Here is a 17,746-nt window from a genome sequence, read left to right as displayed (position 1 = left end):
TAAATGAAATAATGCATGTATAAATGGTGAGCAAAAATGAGGAAATTAACATTAGCCAATAAATACTAGATACATCATCAAATGGAGGATTTGGATATTAACTGTTCTTTGTTATTTGAGTAACAATCAGAAAATCACAAAATTGTCTAAGTGTGTCAGATTCTATGCACATGTCATGAGGATAATAACTTGAAACTGTTACTGAGAAGATTATTGCACATAAATCAGGGATCACTAATGACTTTCATCCTCACCATTCTTCCCATTCACATTATTCACTAGTTGTACCATTAACGACAATAGTACCAGGGCCGGCCCTATAGTGCAGTAGTTAGATCTGTGCAGAAGAAGCCACATCCCACATGGTCTATTGTAGTTCAAAATCTGGCCCCAGGGTTTTGAAAAATACACAAGAAACATGTACATTTGCCAGGATCCTGATGGGGTGAAGAAATGGAAAAAAATATTGATAAATAAAAAGGACTACAGAATGACCAAGTTCTATCCAGATTGAGATGCTCATTCTCTCTCTCTCTCTCTCTCACACACACACACACACACACACACTCACATCCTCTGTTTCAAAAAAAAAAAAAAAACAGCTACCACATTGAACATTTACAGATTGAATTAGTCACCAAGGGCTTAATTGCTCAATCTGCTTTGGTTATTTTAATGTTCAAACTAATAAGATTCAGCAGTTTTATACAAGTAAATTATATGAACCATTTAATGCTTATATAGAATTTAGTGATCAACTTTTAAATAATAAGTTACATTGAGCTCTCTTATATTCCTTTCAATACTATGTTTTAGCCTTTGCATTTCTGAACTTGAAGAAATAAAAATAACACTTTGAGCAAATTAGGTGGAATGACCAGAAATTTTTTCTTAGAACCTTAGATGAAGTTGAACAATTATTTTGGCTATCAAACAAGGTAACTGACTGTCAAATACTGAGCTATTTAAGGTCTACTTGAATTTAGTGAATGGAGGAGAAAGATCTTTGGCTGTCACAGAGAAATTTAAAGAACTTTCTGTAAATATGTTTTATATATTAGCTGTAAATCATTTCAAATTAGAAACTATCCTCATTTTAGTAGCACATTGCCCCTCCTGGTGCATTTAATCCAGATTGCTAATTGAAAAATAAACCCTGAAGTTTTATGAAATGGAAATAATTCTTTAAAAGTGTTAGGCAGAAGGAGTTGTTTACTAATTTTGGAGCACTGTTCAGTGTAAGTAAGATGAGAATTGTGGGCACATAAGCCTCTTTTCTATCCCTGCATATTGTGTAATAGGGGCAATAGGCATAATGTAAATAGCTGTCCTATGCCTTGGTATAAAAAATATCATCAGAGTTATAAGAAATAAGTAGTACCTTTATATTTTATCCAGGGTCTTTTTTTTTTTTCTGCTACACTACTCATAGAATGTTTTACACTAGATGGACTTACTCTGAATCAAAAACATTTTAACGTAAGCTGCCTGGCTGAGTTTAAGCCACCGGGTCTGGGACTCTAACCATGGTTGACTACATGGGAGTTCAGCAACATAGCCATTACGCTAACTGCTGGTCCCTCTACATCCTCTCTTGACATCCTACAGAAGCAAGATAGAGATTTTTAAACATAAGAAAGTAAATGTGAAACTCTAATATTTCTATGTAGGGATAAGGTGATTAGTTTCCAGTAAGAGAAGGAAAGAAGGGAAGTAATAAATGTGCACTTTACACTCAAGAACTTTTCATCAAAAAATCAGAAAAAGTGAAAGCTCTACACTTGGGGGCTTATTTCTGACCCCAAATTGTTTAGTATATCACTGCACATTCTAATACTCTAGAACTTGGAATAGGCCAGGGATATCCTTACAGACTGGTTGAATTATAGATTTCAACCAATTTAGGGAAATATTCTAGCCTCTGAGAGTTATCATGTCTACAATGGTAGATCTGTGGTCCAAGGAAGGTTTCTTATTTTGTTTATTTTTTAATAAGATGTGTACACTTAATTTCATACAAGTTGCCTTATCCTATGTGTTTGGGAAAGGTAAATAGAGTTGATTAATGTGTAGTGGTGAAGCATATATCATAGAACCGAAGAGGTACAGTACAGATTACACAGTCAAAATACGTAGTAAAAAGGTTAAGTCACCTGAAAGGTGCAAGTTTTGGGTAAATATAGCAAACTGAATAAACTGCCATATGAGGAAGAATTAATGGAATGATAAGCAAAAACCTTAGTAGGCATTATCCACAGAAAGTTAGAAAAAGGGTACTGGAAATACAAATGAGGTTGAGAAGCTTGGTATGACATACAGTCAATTGGAGATAATAGGTATTTTTAAGTTTAAACAAACAAAACTGAATAAAGCTATTGACTGAATATTACCCAGAAATAAATATGATCTACTTATTTTATTTATTTCTTCTGTGAGAGAGAGACAAGGAGAGAGGCAGAGAGAAAGAGAGAAACAGATATGTCCTCCCCCAGCCCCGCACCAAGAAGGTCCCCATGCCTCAATCCACTCCCAGTCTCAGCTGGCCCAGATCACATGCATGCATATCTGATGTTCTAAGGGAGGTGTCAGGATCTTTCCCAGGTTGGTCCAGTTACATCAACACTGTGCCACCAACTGGTCTACATGAATTATATTTACATTTTGAAAACTTAAGTTTGTTTTGTTTTGATTTTTGACATAGGGCATGTGTGCTCACCAGAGAGAGACCAATAGAGACAGAGAGAGGAAAAGTGAGACTTCATCCCAACCTCACCCCAGGGCCATGACCATGTGGCAATCCTTTCTCCTCTATTCTTCTCTTGGGATTTTGGGCATGCATGGCACAATTTTCAAGTCCCAGGTTTGAGATTCAAATTGAACACAGCCAGTCATGTAAGATCCAGTGCTTTAATATCTACTCCATAAGCTGGCCCTAAAAACAAAACTTTAAAATTGAGTTGACATTATCAGAAAAGTTGTTGCAAAATCATAAATAGTAAGTTATTGGGGTTATGAGATAGGAATGAAATTAAAGAAGATAGAAGTCTTTTTTTTAAGAGTGCTGGATGGAAGAAATAAAATAAGAGCCCACAGTAGACACTGGAATAGAAGATTAATGTGTGGCTACGGCAAAGCTAAATTCACATCAAATTCTGTTATTTCATCCCTCAAATCATTCTTGCAAAAAGAAGCATGATAGCAGAACCAGAGACTGGACTTGTTTCTATCAGTAAGAGCTGGGAAGTTGGACAAGACAGTGCACTGTTTAAGAGTCAATATCAGAGAGAAGAATGGTATTGCCACCAGTTATTCTCTGGCATCCTGGCCAAGCTAAATGGATTAAATGAATTCAATGGCTGATTCTCAACAAATTTACAGATGGTTTCAGTTTTTGTTTTTCTCCTTAAAAAAAGAAAGAATTCTTGATAACTATAGGTTTAAAATACATATAACTTCATGAGAGTATTTACCTAAAGGTGACTTTATATTCTAGCCAGATTTCTTTTCTACTCATTTTCTTGCAATAAAAGATATGCCCATTGAGATTCTCACTAAACATTTGATTGTGACTATATAGCACAACAATAATTATATCTAATATTTACTATTCACGGGACCAGCAGTTAGCATAATGACTATGTCACTGGACTCCCATGTAGTCAACCATGGTTTGAGTCCTAGACCCTGTGGCTTAAACTCACACTGGGCGCATGTGCGTGCATGCCCAAGATCCCAAGATGAGAATGGAGGAGAAGGGATTGTGGCATGGCCATACCCCCTGGGGAGTGATTTCTCACTTTCTGTCTCTCTGTCTTTCTGGTGAGCACATGCACCCTATAGCAAAAATCTCTCAAAAAAAAAAAGAAAGAAAGAAAAATTTACTATTCACTAATTTATGATCACTTTGTTTGACTATCTTCCATGTACCAGAAAATATATTAAAAATTAAATAAAGATACATAAAATTGGAGCCCTGATAATGGTTTAGCACCTATCCTTATAAAAAAATTAATGTGATATGATTATAGCACTAAAAAGATTGCATTCTATTTGGGACGCATCATATTTGTGATACTGGTAGGAAGTTTAAATGAAGATGCCCTGGAAGTAACTGGAAATAAGTGCCAGAATCTTCAGATCTGCCAAGAAACATAAATTTGGAAGTCATTCCTATCTATGTGAGGGTGGAAGCCATAAGAGAAGAATCAACTGCTCCGATAATACTTGTAAAATACTAGATATATATTAATTTTAATTTAATTTGATATTAGCTTGGTTATTTATAATAAATTTTTGTGGGGCTAGTAGTTAGCATAATGGCTATGTCGCTGGACTCCCATGTAGTCAACTGTGGTTCGAGTCCCAGACCCGGTGGTTTAAATTCACGCCGGGTGCATGTGCATGTGTGCTCAAGATTCTGAGATGAAAATGAAAAATGGAGGAGAAGGGATAGCGGTGTGGCCATCCCCCTGGGGGGATGATTTCTTGTTTTCTGTCTCTCTGTCTCTCTGTCTTTCTGGCAAGCGCACGTAAAAACCTCTCTTAAAAAATTCTTTTGTAATACATTGTTTATGGAACAATCTTATCTGTTCATATGTCAAGCCGTATATTTTTTATTCATATTTTCTTATTATTCTCATGGGAAGCATTATCGTGCTATAGAAACAGCCCTGTCTTTCCAGATATGTTACAAGGAATTGAAATGTAGGCTGACGCCTCATTTCTGAGTAGATAAACTGAGGTAACCAATGTTAAACACAGAGCATATGGCCTGACTTTGAGGAAGCAATTGAAATATTAGCAGATTTTGTTCTTAGGAAATTTGTTATTTGAATGGACATGGAACAACAATCAGTACAGAATCAATAGTTACAAATTATTATCAATAGTTATTGAGGGATATTCCCTTAACATAAAGAAAGGATTTTAATTGACAACAAAGAAAACATCAAAGGGTAAGGGAGACAAAAGAAAAAAGGCAAGAGAGAGAGAGACAGAGAGAGAGAGAGAGTTAGTTTTGTATTTTCGTCCTACATGAAGCATTATTGTTTCTTTCTTCTCTCTGAACTTTTGGTTATTCTTGCTTTGAAGCTCAGTCCAAAAGCCTCTGATTAGGCTTTTAGTGCCTCTGGAGTCCACTAGGAGAAAATTATCCCTGGCGTGGAAGAAGGAAAATGGATTTAGAAATCAGATTCTATTTCAGGTTCTAAACTGATATTAATACCCTGTGAACTGAAGGAGATAACTTCATGGTGAGGGGAGGTGCTTCAATTTCACTATCTGTGAAAGGGGGTTTTGTACACTTTCCCTGCATATATAGTAGGGTCCTGATGAGAAGAAAAAAAATAATCAACTGGATATATACCACAGTGGTATTTAAAAAAATAATATATTAGTATTTTCTTGAACTTGTATAATAAATAATATTTAGAAATTACATTTTTGCATATATTAGCTCATTTCATCATTGAAAGATACTAATTTTTCTTTTAATAAAGGGTAGTGGAATTATAGTTTATAAAATATAAGTAACTTGCATAATATAACCAGAGTATAGAGTACTTTGGAAATGACAACCCAGGTCTTCTATTAAGATAAATTTGTTCTCTTTTTACTATGCCTTAGAAGAGTGAGAAGGAAAATTTTGAGAGTCAACTCAAAATAGAAACTAAGGTAGCAAGAAAAATTTATGTTCTATCCATTCCATCTTCTCCATTAATGCATAGGTCTATTCTATCCAGTCTACTTAGCAAATTATTTTCTGGCTTAAACTGAACACTTCTTCCAAGGTCAATTTGACTTGGACAATTTATATGACTAGGTGAATAGATAGCTTTAGGATACTAACACCCACAAATGGAATCAGAATGCTAAAAAACACCTGTAATCATACACAACACACATCTATACACACACATGCACTTATACACACCCCCAATACCTTAGTTTAAATATACTATGCACACTTTCTACACTAAAAAAGATACAAGATGACAATATGTGACTCAAGAAATGAAAACCTGAATGCATATGTAAGATAAACACAATCCATTTGTATTTTGCTCACAGAAAATGTTTTTATCCCATCAATAGTCTTTTTTCCCTAAAACCCACTTGAATCATCCTTTATCTAACAGAATATTAAGATGGTTTCTCACTATCTCAGTTCCAGCTCTATCATATTATATATCATAATTCAAATTTAAATTGTGATACTAGAAGATATATTTTCGATAGGCAACAATAAAGTGGCACAGCAGGAAGACCTGACCCATCGTAAGCCTCCCATAAATATGCAGTACAACAAGAGAACAGGGTCTTCCTCCTGGAGTCCAACCCATGGCGTATCCAGTTGTGCCTGACATAAGCATACTCCTCCATGAGAGTCCAGAGAAACTCATATTATACCTGTGCTTTATGTTCTTGTTTTCAAAACAGCATGATCTACCATTTATGTATTTTCCCCCCTCACTGGGCAATCAATATAGATCACAATGAAGAAATTCCAAAAAAGATGCCCAGTGTTTATCTAAAAATTAGTAAGAATAGGAAAAAAAAATGAAAAGGTCAGAGCAATCCGAAGAGGCAAAAATTAGGAAACTAGATTTCTGCTTGGAACTATTTTATACACTCTAGGGAAGATATTTAAATAATCTATATTTAATATATTAAGGCTCCAATAGAGAAGTTAGACAATGTATTATCGAATGGATAATTTTAGAGCCAGCAGGTGGCATAGTGGTTCAGGTGCTGGACTCCAACATAACTGACCACAGTTCAAGTGCTAAACCTAGTGTTTGAAAATGATGCCAGGTGCATGTGCATACATCCCCAAAATCCCCAGAGGAGAATGGAGGAGAAAAGATTGTTGTGTGTTCCTTCACCCGGAGGTGTGATTTCTCACTTTCTCTCTCTTTGACAAGTGCACGTGTCCTATAGCAAACATCCAAAATAAAAATCAAAACAAACAAATAAAACATCTCAGTGAAGAAAAGTTAGTGAACTTGAAGATGGATCAATAAATGTTATCCAAATAAAGAAAAACAAACAAAGAAAAAAATGAACACCACTGTAAGAAAGCATGAAAAACCTGTGGAAGAGTGTCAATGTTCCAGTATGTGTATGTAATTGGAACCAGAAGATAAAGCACAAAAGCGAACAGAGCAGAATAAATGCTCAAAGAATAACACCCAAAGATTTCTAAAATTAGTTGCAAAAAATAAGCCAGAGGCCCAAGAAGCTCTGAAAGCACCAAACACTGAAAACTAAAGGCAAGCAAACAAACAAACTGGAAAAATAAAACAGAACAAGTTAACTATAATTCAAACTGCTAGAAGCCACAAGGGGGAAATTTTGAAGGCAGAAAGACCACAAAAGAAAAATTTAGAAATAAATAAATATAAGAATTATGACATATTTCTTGTCAGAAATTGGGAAATACTAGAGGTATAGTTTTAAACTACAGAGAAAAAGTAAAAAAAAATAAATAACAACAAAAAATAATGTTAATATAGAATTCTATAACCAGTTTAAATAACTTTTTAAAAATTAAAAGAGAAATAAAAGTCTGTAATTGCTAACTGAGCAATCTTTCAATAAAGTTAATTGACAAAGACTATGATGACATCCCTCAGAAACTTGGAACTACACTCAAAAACAATGTGAGTTGGAGAAAAAAATATATAAATGTAAAATGAAATTCTGTCTTTCTATTTTCAATTAATTTAACAGATGAGTGACTTTCAAAAGCAAAAGCAGAAAGTATTGCATGTTTATAGCATATTCAAAAGTTGAAAAGATTATAATTGCACTTTTAGAATACATATAAAGCAAATAATATTATTTCATATGCACTTATGTTAATTAAAATGTATGATATAATGCCTAGATGAACACACGTTTATTTTTTTAAAGTATAAAGAATCAGTAAAGAAGAAAAATAAAATATTCAATTTACCTAATACAAGAAAAAGAAGGGAAAAAAAGAAAGAAGAAATTTTAAAATTTTTCACATAAAACAACTTGGATGTATACACAGCTAATTTTTAAAGGTTATATATGCTATGATTCTGCTTTTAGCACAAACCCATAAAAACAAAAAATAGTGACCAAGAACAGCTCAGTTATTGTCAGCTATTAGGGGAAAAGTAGGTAAATATAAATTGATAGTTTGAGGGAACTTTGGAGGGGATGAGTAGATCTGCTTTACACATGCATACATTCATCTACTTATATAAATATATGCATGTATAAATATTCACAAAAGTATACTCCTAAAAAGTAATAATTTGGCTATGAAACTTTAGAAAATAAAATATAAACTGACCAAAAAAGATATGAGAAACATTGTGACAGAGTGGGTTATGGAGACACATCCTAGGGCTCATCTCACAAATAATGTGAGAAATTATACCAGAGTTTAGCTATAAAGGGTGAGCAAAAGTTGCCCCTTTGGGGGATCAGGAGTTCTAAGAAAAGGAACAAAAATTTTGTATTCTTGACTTAAATAATGTTATGTATGTAGCCATGAAGTAAAAGCTCCTGGGCCACTGGCGGGTTTGTAAGTAGTTCCACATGGAAGGGTAGTAAGGTGAAAAGGAGGGGAACAACACACAACCAAAGGTCAACTCAGGTAGAACACAAAAGTTATTAAAAGCATCCATTTCTATCCTAAATACAAGGAAAATCTTGAAGAACTGGAAAGCTAGGGAATGCCATGGAAAGACCAATATTTCAAAATGATCAATGTGATAAAAATATAAGATTAATGTTGTGTGGAGTGGAGGAGGATGTAGTCCACACTAAGGTGGTTTGAGAGAATTTTTTGTGACGATGGGATTGTCGTGTGTCTTGCGTAGAGTACTACTCACCTGAATACACACATATGTCAAAACATGGATGGAGGGTGAGTACACAGTGGTAAGAATTGTACCTCGGTAACCAGATCCCATGTAGCTGACGGAGGTTCAAATCATGATCCTGGTGGCTTGAGAGACACTGCTGTGTTCCCCAAATCACGATGAGTCAGAGAAATAGAGAAAAAGTATTATTGCATGACCATACTTCACTAAAGGGTGATTTTCTCTCTGGTTTGCACACGTGCCCTCTAGCAATTAAAAAAAAAAAAGCGTATGGTTTATTGCATGCACATTGTACTTCAATAAAGTTAATTAAACACTACTATAGAGCAATTAAAAAGAATAAGTCATTTATACACACCACCACATGGATGGATCTCAGAAATATGATATTGAACAGAACAACAAAAAAGAATCTATTTAAAGCATGTTCAAAAACAGACAAAATTAATTCATGTTTACAGAAGTCAAAATAAACCTCACTTTTTTGTGAAATAATGATATATATTTTGACTTAAAGATCAAATTGGTAGAGGCATTTTATATGTTAGTGATATTTCATATGTATATTAAGTAAAAATTATACCCATGCTTAATTTGTAAAAACTTAACAAGAGATATTCTCAATTTATAGTTTATATAAATTTGCTAAATGTATCTTTTATTAACCAACAAAAAATAAAAACAAAAAGGATGGTTAGAGAACCCTAGATGGTATACACAGACTATAATGAAGGAATTTAACTATGTTACAGATTCTTGACATAGACACACTGAAGGAGGAGGGGAAGAAAGGATATAAACTAAATAATTGTATTAAAAATGTTATAACTGGGACCAGTAGATGGCATAATGGTTATATTGCTGGACTACCACACAGTCTATTGCAGTTCAAGTCCTGGACCTGGCAGCTTATAACTCATGACAGGTGCATGTGAGTGAGTGCTCAAAATCCTGAGAGAAGACTGGAGCTAAAGGGATTGCAGTGTTGCCATTCCCCTGGGGGTGAGGAGAGGATGATTTCTTGCTTTCTGTCTCTCTCTCTCTCTCTGTCTCTCTGGTGAGCACACGCAGTTGATAGCAAAAATCTCTCTCTTAAAAAAATGTTTGGGGACCAGCAGTTAGCGTAATGGCTATGTCGCTGGACTCCCACGTAGCCGACCGTGGTTTGTGTCCAGGACCCAGTGGCTTAAACTCACGCTGGGCTCGTGTGCGTGCATGCCCAAGATCCTGAGAGGAGAATGGAGGAGAAGGGATTGCGGCGTGGCCATCCCCCCTGGGGGGGGTGATTTCTCACTTTCTGTCTCTCTGTCTCTCTCTGTCTTTCTGGTGAGCGCATGCGCCCTATAGCAAAAACCTCTAAAAAAAAAATGTTTTGACTAAATACATTTAGCCAAGAAAAAGGCACATTGATGGGTAAATTCATTTTTTGCAGGGATACATGTTAACAAGCTTATTCACATGCATGGACTTAACAAGTAAAAAATATTACAGATAATGGGAAGTTACAGATAATGGGAAGTTAAAAATAAACAAAATAAGCAAGTTAGAATGAGCTCTAAGGTGGGAGGTCAGAATGAGAGTTACTAGGATATACTCATGTTTTTTTTTTTTTTTTGATTCATTGATTACTAGATAAAGTAAATACAAGTTAGTCTTGACACAAAAATTTCCAAGCATGCCCACCGAGAGGACTTAAATCAGTGAAACCTCAGTAGCAGTGAACACAAATCTTGGTCACTAAATACTGTTTCCCACCAAAAGGATCTAAAGTTTCTTAAAGAAGTGGTTGATTCTAGACCTGGGGCAAGGAGAATACCAGAAGACTAAAAATACTAGTGAAGCTAAATTTAAAAAATGATATAAAAGGAAAGAAAAACAAAACAAACCAGAAAGGATGAGCATATATCAAAAAGATACAAGAGCCAACATACTAAGAGTGCCGTGTGGCCAAAACTTTAACAACAAAAAAATAAGGACAGTGTTACATTTTGGCCAAAAATACATACTCATGAGCCTATTTCAATATAAGTAAATAAATAAATGAACACTAAATAAATATATGGAGAAATAATGATGACTCTTCCTTATAGAATTATCACATTTATTAAATTTGAAAAGAACAAGGGGAAAAATTATTTTTAGAACACAGTGATAACTTATAGGAAAGATCCATTGAGACATTAAAATTAGTGTATAAGACTTTAAAGAGCAACAAACTATCAGCCTAGCCTCAAAGACTCCTTCCCATTTATTTGTTTTTAAATATTTTTTGTTTAAACATGTTTAAAAATTCTTTCACAGTTTTCCCTTCAAAAGTTTCTCTCCCCTTGACTGTGGACTGGACTTAAGAATACTCTTCTAAAAAATGGTACATAGAAAGTAAAAAATAGTCACTTCACAATGGAAGAGACAAAAGACAATCCTTAACCAAGTTGCTGAAATTTACATTACAAATAATAAGACATAAGGCAAAATGAAATTAAAAGAATGCTTCGATTCTGCGGTATTTTTTTCAAATATTCATAACACCAGTATAATCATAAGAAAACATCAGACAGAAACTGAGATGCATGCAACAAAGTAACTGATCAAAAGTGTGAATGTCATAGAAAAAAAATAAAGATTGAGAAATTGTCATGCACCAGAAGAGACTGAGATATAATGACTAGATGCAATGCAGTGCTTGTCCTAAATTGGGTTCTTCTACAAACAAAGGACATTAGAAAAAAAAAAAATGGAGCAATCCAAGTAAAATCTGGAGTTGAGTTAATGGTATTTTACCAGTCCTAATTTTTTAGTTATGATATTGAACCAGAGACAGAAAGATGTCATCATTAGAAGGAACTACATTAAGTATTCCTGGGTCCTTTCTGTACTAGCTTTGAAACTTCTGTAAGTATATAATCATTCTGGTGTGGGGTTAAGGCAGTTGGATCCCATATTACTGACCATGAAGTTTGAGTCTCAGATCCAGTGGTTTGAAAAACAAGTCAAGCATGTTTTCACACATATGCACACTTCAGGAGGAAGAAATGGGGAAGGGAGCATGGTATAAATATTCCCCATGTGGGGTGATTTCTCACTTTCTCTCTCTCTCTCCTCTTTCTCTCTCGGGTGATAATTATTTTGGAAAAAAATAATAAGAAAGCTTAAAAAGACATAAAAAATTAAGTTGCAATATAATTTGAGAAGACAGAAAAATTGGAAATACGAATGTGTGGGTTTCAGTTGAGAAGATACAACTTGCCTTGAAGAAGGAGAAATTAGATCACCTGGTGAAAGTGAATGGTTTTTGAGAAAAGAGAATTGAAGACCTAATCTCCTAATCTTCTAAAACAATCAAATTAATTCAGGATTCTAGTAATTGGAAATTCCATAAAACTGTATCTGTGTATTTAACAATATTTTGGTCACAGTACGGCTTTAAAGACAGCAGACAAGTCTAAATTTGATCTCAATTTCAGATCCAGAGAAAAGTTAAACTCACACTTAACTTACATTGAATATATTGTGATTTTTTTCTCCTTAAAATAAAGGGAATCTTGCAAGAGTTATTATGAGTAAAGTGCTTAGTAGAATGCCTAGTACTTAGTAGGTCATAAAAAGTGATATCCCTATTCAGTGCTCATTTGGAACAACAGAAGTTTAGGGAAAGTAAAAGGTGTTAGAGTTTACCTCCTGACATTATTGCTCTTGATTAAATTTGATGATAAAAATTGGATTAACTTGAAGAGTTCCAAAAGAACCAGAATTAACATTCAAAAGTGGTCACAGATCTTCCTGTTGAGGTGTCTCCTATGTCCTAAACCATGTCTACTTGATTTTTCTAGCCTTTGTTTTTATTTCAGAGATAGGTGAAGTCAGAGGTATGAGGCTCTAGATAAGAGGCATATTGTTTTTTGGGGGAATTTTGTTCTATGTGGACCCATTGTCTATCACCCTGATGATTTTACCTCTGAAATTATTACTTTGAGGAAGTACAGTTAAATGCTGGAGTATTTGCAAACCACTGATGCTTCAAGCCTCAAACAACATATTGCTCTTCTTTAATTATGTATTTTTAAATGAAAGGTTTATAATAGCAATAGGGCCTTTGTGCACTTGTGTTGAACCTGAGAGATGTAGTATATGTAATAGTGAGATTTATTGCCCAAGTAAACAGTCAAGAAAGTCTATAATGAACTGTAGCAATCCAGCCAAGATGTAATGGGGACATGAATTAGTGCTTCATTCTTCCTTTGAAGGGAACATTGGTTTTGTACTACAGAAACGAAGTGTATGAGAATTACTATTATTATTTAAAATGGAGTTAAGATGAAGATTGGAATTAGAATTTGACTGTGAAAATTATGCTACATTTTTTATTACAATTCCTATTATGCACTTATTCCAAGTTTATCAAGTAGCTGAAAATGCATTTTTATCTGTGAATTAAAGTCACTCAGAAGATGGATAAAAGAAAGACAAAACTTCCCCATTTTCAATGTCATTTTCTAATAATTTCACTGTGAGACATTCAGACACTCAAGACTGAGTGTCAATTGACTGGAAAGAGCTTCCTTTTGGTCAGGGAAAAATAATTCATATATCAATGTTATTTTAAGTGATTCCTTTGAGTGATGATATGTAACCACCCGGGAACAAAGAAGTGAACCCTGTCGGACTATGTCGTACATTTATAGCCGGTTTGGAAGAGCTGAGCCATGATGGCAAGTGATGTGTCCTGCATAGAATAAGTCCCCAAACTTTTCTAAAAGTGGCCTCCTATAGAAACAAAGTTCCAGTTTTGTTTGTTGTGGTTTGCCGGTTACCTGAAAGAGGCAGCGTGAAGCAACACCCTGTAATGGGGCATGGTCACACCACAATCACTTTTCCTCTATTTTGCCATTCTGCAGGAATTTAGGGGCACACATGTGCATGCCTTGTACGTCTTTCAAGACACCAGGCTGGGATTTGAACCACAAAGTAAGCCATAACAGATAAACCATGAGGCCAAAGGGCCAGTCTCAGTCCCAAACATTTTAAAAGTCCTGAAGAACCAGAACTGTAAAAAATAGTACCTTTTGATTATAGCCCATTCACTGTTATATTTGTACATTTGCACTAGGTACCAGCATGAAAGCCAAGCAGCACACAGCATGCAGCCCTCCTCTCTCCCTTGTTGGGACTGTCTACCACATGTCTCCTCCAAGGCTGAGCAGAGAATCATTGAAAATTTTGGAGGAAACAGCGGAGTTGGGTAAGAGCAGTGGTAGCAAATACTCTGGAACTACCAAGTTCCAAGTTCCATAATTCATTCTGAGGCAAGCTATGCACAGTGTTACCCATGACTGCAGTCAGAAAGAAATTTGTCTCTCCTTTTGCCACTATGGAAAACTCCCATTTCACTTTAGTTTTTCATAAGCCTAATCTCTGTCTTAAGGCTAATTTCTGCTTTTCATTGAGTCTCTTTTGCATGTCCATAGGTTTATATAAAGGAGGCATAACCAAAGGCAATGATGACAGTTATAACAGCCAACAAGAGGGCCAGCAGGTGGCGTGGTGGTTCAGGTGGTTGGATGTCGCATTGCCAAGTGAGCAGTTCAAGTTCTAGACCCAGCAGCTTAGAAAATAAATCATCATGCTTGCCCAAATTCCAAGAGGAGAATGGAGGACAAGGGATTACCACATGGCTAGCCCCTCGAGGGGGGAATTTCTCACTTTCTCTCTCTCTGTCTCTCTCTGGTGAACACGCACATCCTATGGCAAAAAATAAGTAAATAAAAATAAAAATAATATAAAGGAACCTTGGGGTACACCCTCATAATCTAATGGTTGAAGACGCCAATCCCAAGAGCTGACTATAGTTGGAAAAAAACTAAGATACTGTGCTTCGCCGGAGAGAACATATGGGAGGTGCTTTTTAATTTTTAGTCCTATCTAAAGGCCTAAAGTCTGGCTGTGGTGACTTGTGCCTGTAATGCTAGCGACTCCCAAAGCTGAGACAGGACAATGGCAAGCTAAAGTCTGGCCTGCACAGCACAGAGAGACCCTGTCTGAAAAAGAATCAGGTGTGGCGGCGTACACTTTTAGTCCCAGCGGGAGGCTGAGCAGGAGGATCATGACATGATGAGCCTCTATTCAAACAAACGAACTTATAACGAACAAAAAAAAAAGATATAGTTTCTGTGACTGAATACTGGCTTCTCTCTTTAGAAATTGTGTAACCTTGAACAACTGCAACTTAACTCCTTCATCTTCAACCCGGATATGAAAGTGATACCTATCGGAATTCCGTGAGAGGACAAATGAGGTATAAGTGTAAAGGTTTTATGAGATTGCTCGACACACAGAAACACCCAAGTAATTATTACCTATTTTTGGAAAATTATATTTAGATTATGCATTTGAGTCACGTTGTTTGTAAATATCAGAAAACACAACTGTAATTAACTTAGGGAAAGGAACAAAAATTTACTGAATCATGTAACTAAATACTATAGTGGCTAATATGGATTAAGTTACAGGTTGACATCAGATTTTAAATTACATAATCAAAATCTAATTTTGTTCTTCATGTCTTGGATTTCCAAACTCTGAGAAGACATGTGTTGAGTCTAGTCACAAAACAACCATGAGTAGTTCTCAAGGGTACATGCCTCCCAACTGATAGCAAGGAGAAAAGAACCAAAGACTAGCATTCCCACCTAAAGTTTTATTGTGGACCAGTCCTTGAATCAACATTTGAAACTGAAAAAAAATTGCAATATTGATTGACTAATACCCAATTCATATTATCTGTTTCCAGCTTGAGGTGGAGTCAAGCTGGAAACATAGAACTGACCTGAATTCAAGGCAAGGAAAGATATGGTTCCAAAAAGAAATTGAGTGACCATTACCCCACAGCTGATGTGGCTTCTAGGCTGCAGAAACAGTTAACAGTCATAACTACTTAGAAATAAGATGAAAACCTAGACCTAAAATGACAGTCTCAATCTATATATAGAATTGATTGGAAAAATATAGTGAACATTTAGAACAGTATAGAAATGGCAAAATAATAAGGTAAAATGATGTATACCTTATTTTGTTTTTACAGTCAAAGGTATTTTTCAGTTTTGAAAGAATTTTGCCTATACAATATAGTATCTCAAAAGATATCTATGGATTTATATTTATCATTGTACTTAGAGGGAAATGGAAGCTTAACTAAGTTTTATGAAGCATTTTTCTAAAGCTTTATCAAAGAATTAAGATTGGAACCCAGACCTGCTAATTTTTTTTTATCTTGTACCACTTTTATTGTATCATTTTATTTTATTAGTGAGACCTAACCAGTGGTTTATACTGGATGAGGAAGGGATTCCCATGTTAGATATTGACACCTTTACAAGATATATGAAGTGGACTGCAATTGGTAAGCTCTGCCTGTTTGATGCTTTAGAATTGTACTATATGGCACTGCTATAAAAATCATGCCACTCTCTCTAGAGTGGGCAAAAAACTTAGTTAATGGAAAAAATGATTAGAGGTAGAAAGCTGCTCAGCAGCTCTAATGGTCTCAATTTTGTTCACAAAATAACTTATAAACCATTCATGGTATTCTACCAGTACCTCCTTCTCTTGATTTATAATCTCTTTTTTATGGGTTCAGAATGGAATCAATGGTCTGGAAGAGCACAGGAGGGTAATGTTTCCCAGAAGAGATGATATTAGAAAAAAATGTGCTGCCCTTGCAGCTTTTGATGCATTTTCTCATTGGTCTACAGGTTGTTTTCTTTCTCGACTGTGATCTGGAAATGTACAACCAGAGGATCTCAATAAATGCTCCAATGTGTGACCGGCTAATTTTACTAACATCAGTTCTCTCTGAAATGATGCCGCATTTACTTGATAACAGAAAGAAGTGCCATGAATGAGGAGGCTGTGGGTACAAATCTGAGACCGAGGTAAAAAAAAAAAAAACTTATGCTTGTGAAGACCAGACATCTGGGCCTCAGATTTCTGTGAATTATCTGTTTCAGTAAAACAACATCAGGGTATCGATCTTCCCTTAAAAGTGCTACCTTCATAAAGAAAAGACCGTTGATGGTTTTCTTTTCTTTTTTTGATGGGGGGGGGAGGGGCAGGGACAATTTTCTGTCATCCACAGTCTCTTTTCTAGTCCTCCTTTAAAGTAATAAAATGCATTATGAAAATATTTTGTTGGAATTAGAAGTGCTCCTGTTACCTTTCGCAAAGTAAAACTAACCTTAACCTCATGAACATTTAATAAATTAGTATTCAGTTATCCCAGAAAGCACTCTTCCATTCATTCAGCCAATTATTATCAGACCTTGAGAAACATAATTATCTAGAATTTGAAAGAGTATGCTCCCATTGCTCCTACTAAAAACTATTACCTCAGGTTTCACTTGGAAATTACTACCTCCCTTGCTCAAGATAGGTATTTGTCATAACAAAGAGATGTATCATCAGCCTATGCAACTGCTTGTTGAGAGCCATAATGTATTTGTCACTCTTGTTATGGGATACAGCAATGGAAAGTAGTCATAAATATTGTTTTAAATATGTGATTTATATCAGCTTTTGCCTTAGGGTCATTTAAATAAATTGTGGTAAAACAGCTAATTTTCTCTTTGACTTTTGTCTGGTGCTAATAAAAAAGTTAAAAAGATAAATTAATCATCATTTAGTAAGTTTCTATATTGTGCCATGATTATACTTGAGGATTGAAAATTCATATCACTAAATAAATTCTAAATGCAAAGATAAAGATCAATGCTTATGCTGCAATTTCAGATACTGATATATAATGCTCAGACGTTCTATTGTGGTATTGAATTATGCTTAATTAAGTAAAGTAATAAGAAGATCTCCTATGAACTTGCTTTTAGGTAGCAATG

General features: G+C 35.1%; 1 long non-coding RNA gene across 1 annotated transcript in view; it reads left to right on the top strand.

Moving 5' to 3' along the window:
- LOC102487207 (uncharacterized) overlaps positions 1 to 17,426 on the top strand; it is a 52,495-nt gene extending 35,069 nt beyond the window's left edge. Inside the window, exons 2-4 of the long non-coding RNA XR_336292.3 lie at positions 13,969 to 14,100; positions 15,057 to 15,153; positions 16,610 to 17,426. This is a non-coding gene — a long non-coding RNA (uncharacterized LOC102487207). The remainder of the gene's footprint in view (positions 1 to 13,968; positions 14,101 to 15,056; positions 15,154 to 16,609) is intronic.
- Positions 17,427 to 17,746: the final 320 nt, after the last annotated feature.

This window comes from Tupaia chinensis, unplaced genomic scaffold (assembly GCF_000334495.1).
Source record: "Tupaia chinensis unplaced genomic scaffold, TupChi_1.0 Scaffold000689_1, whole genome shotgun sequence".
NCBI classification, from domain to species: domain Eukaryota; kingdom Metazoa; phylum Chordata; class Mammalia; order Scandentia; family Tupaiidae; genus Tupaia; species Tupaia belangeri.
The sequence above is the reverse complement of the archived record's forward strand: the minus strand, read 5'-3'. Positions and strand labels throughout refer to the sequence as shown.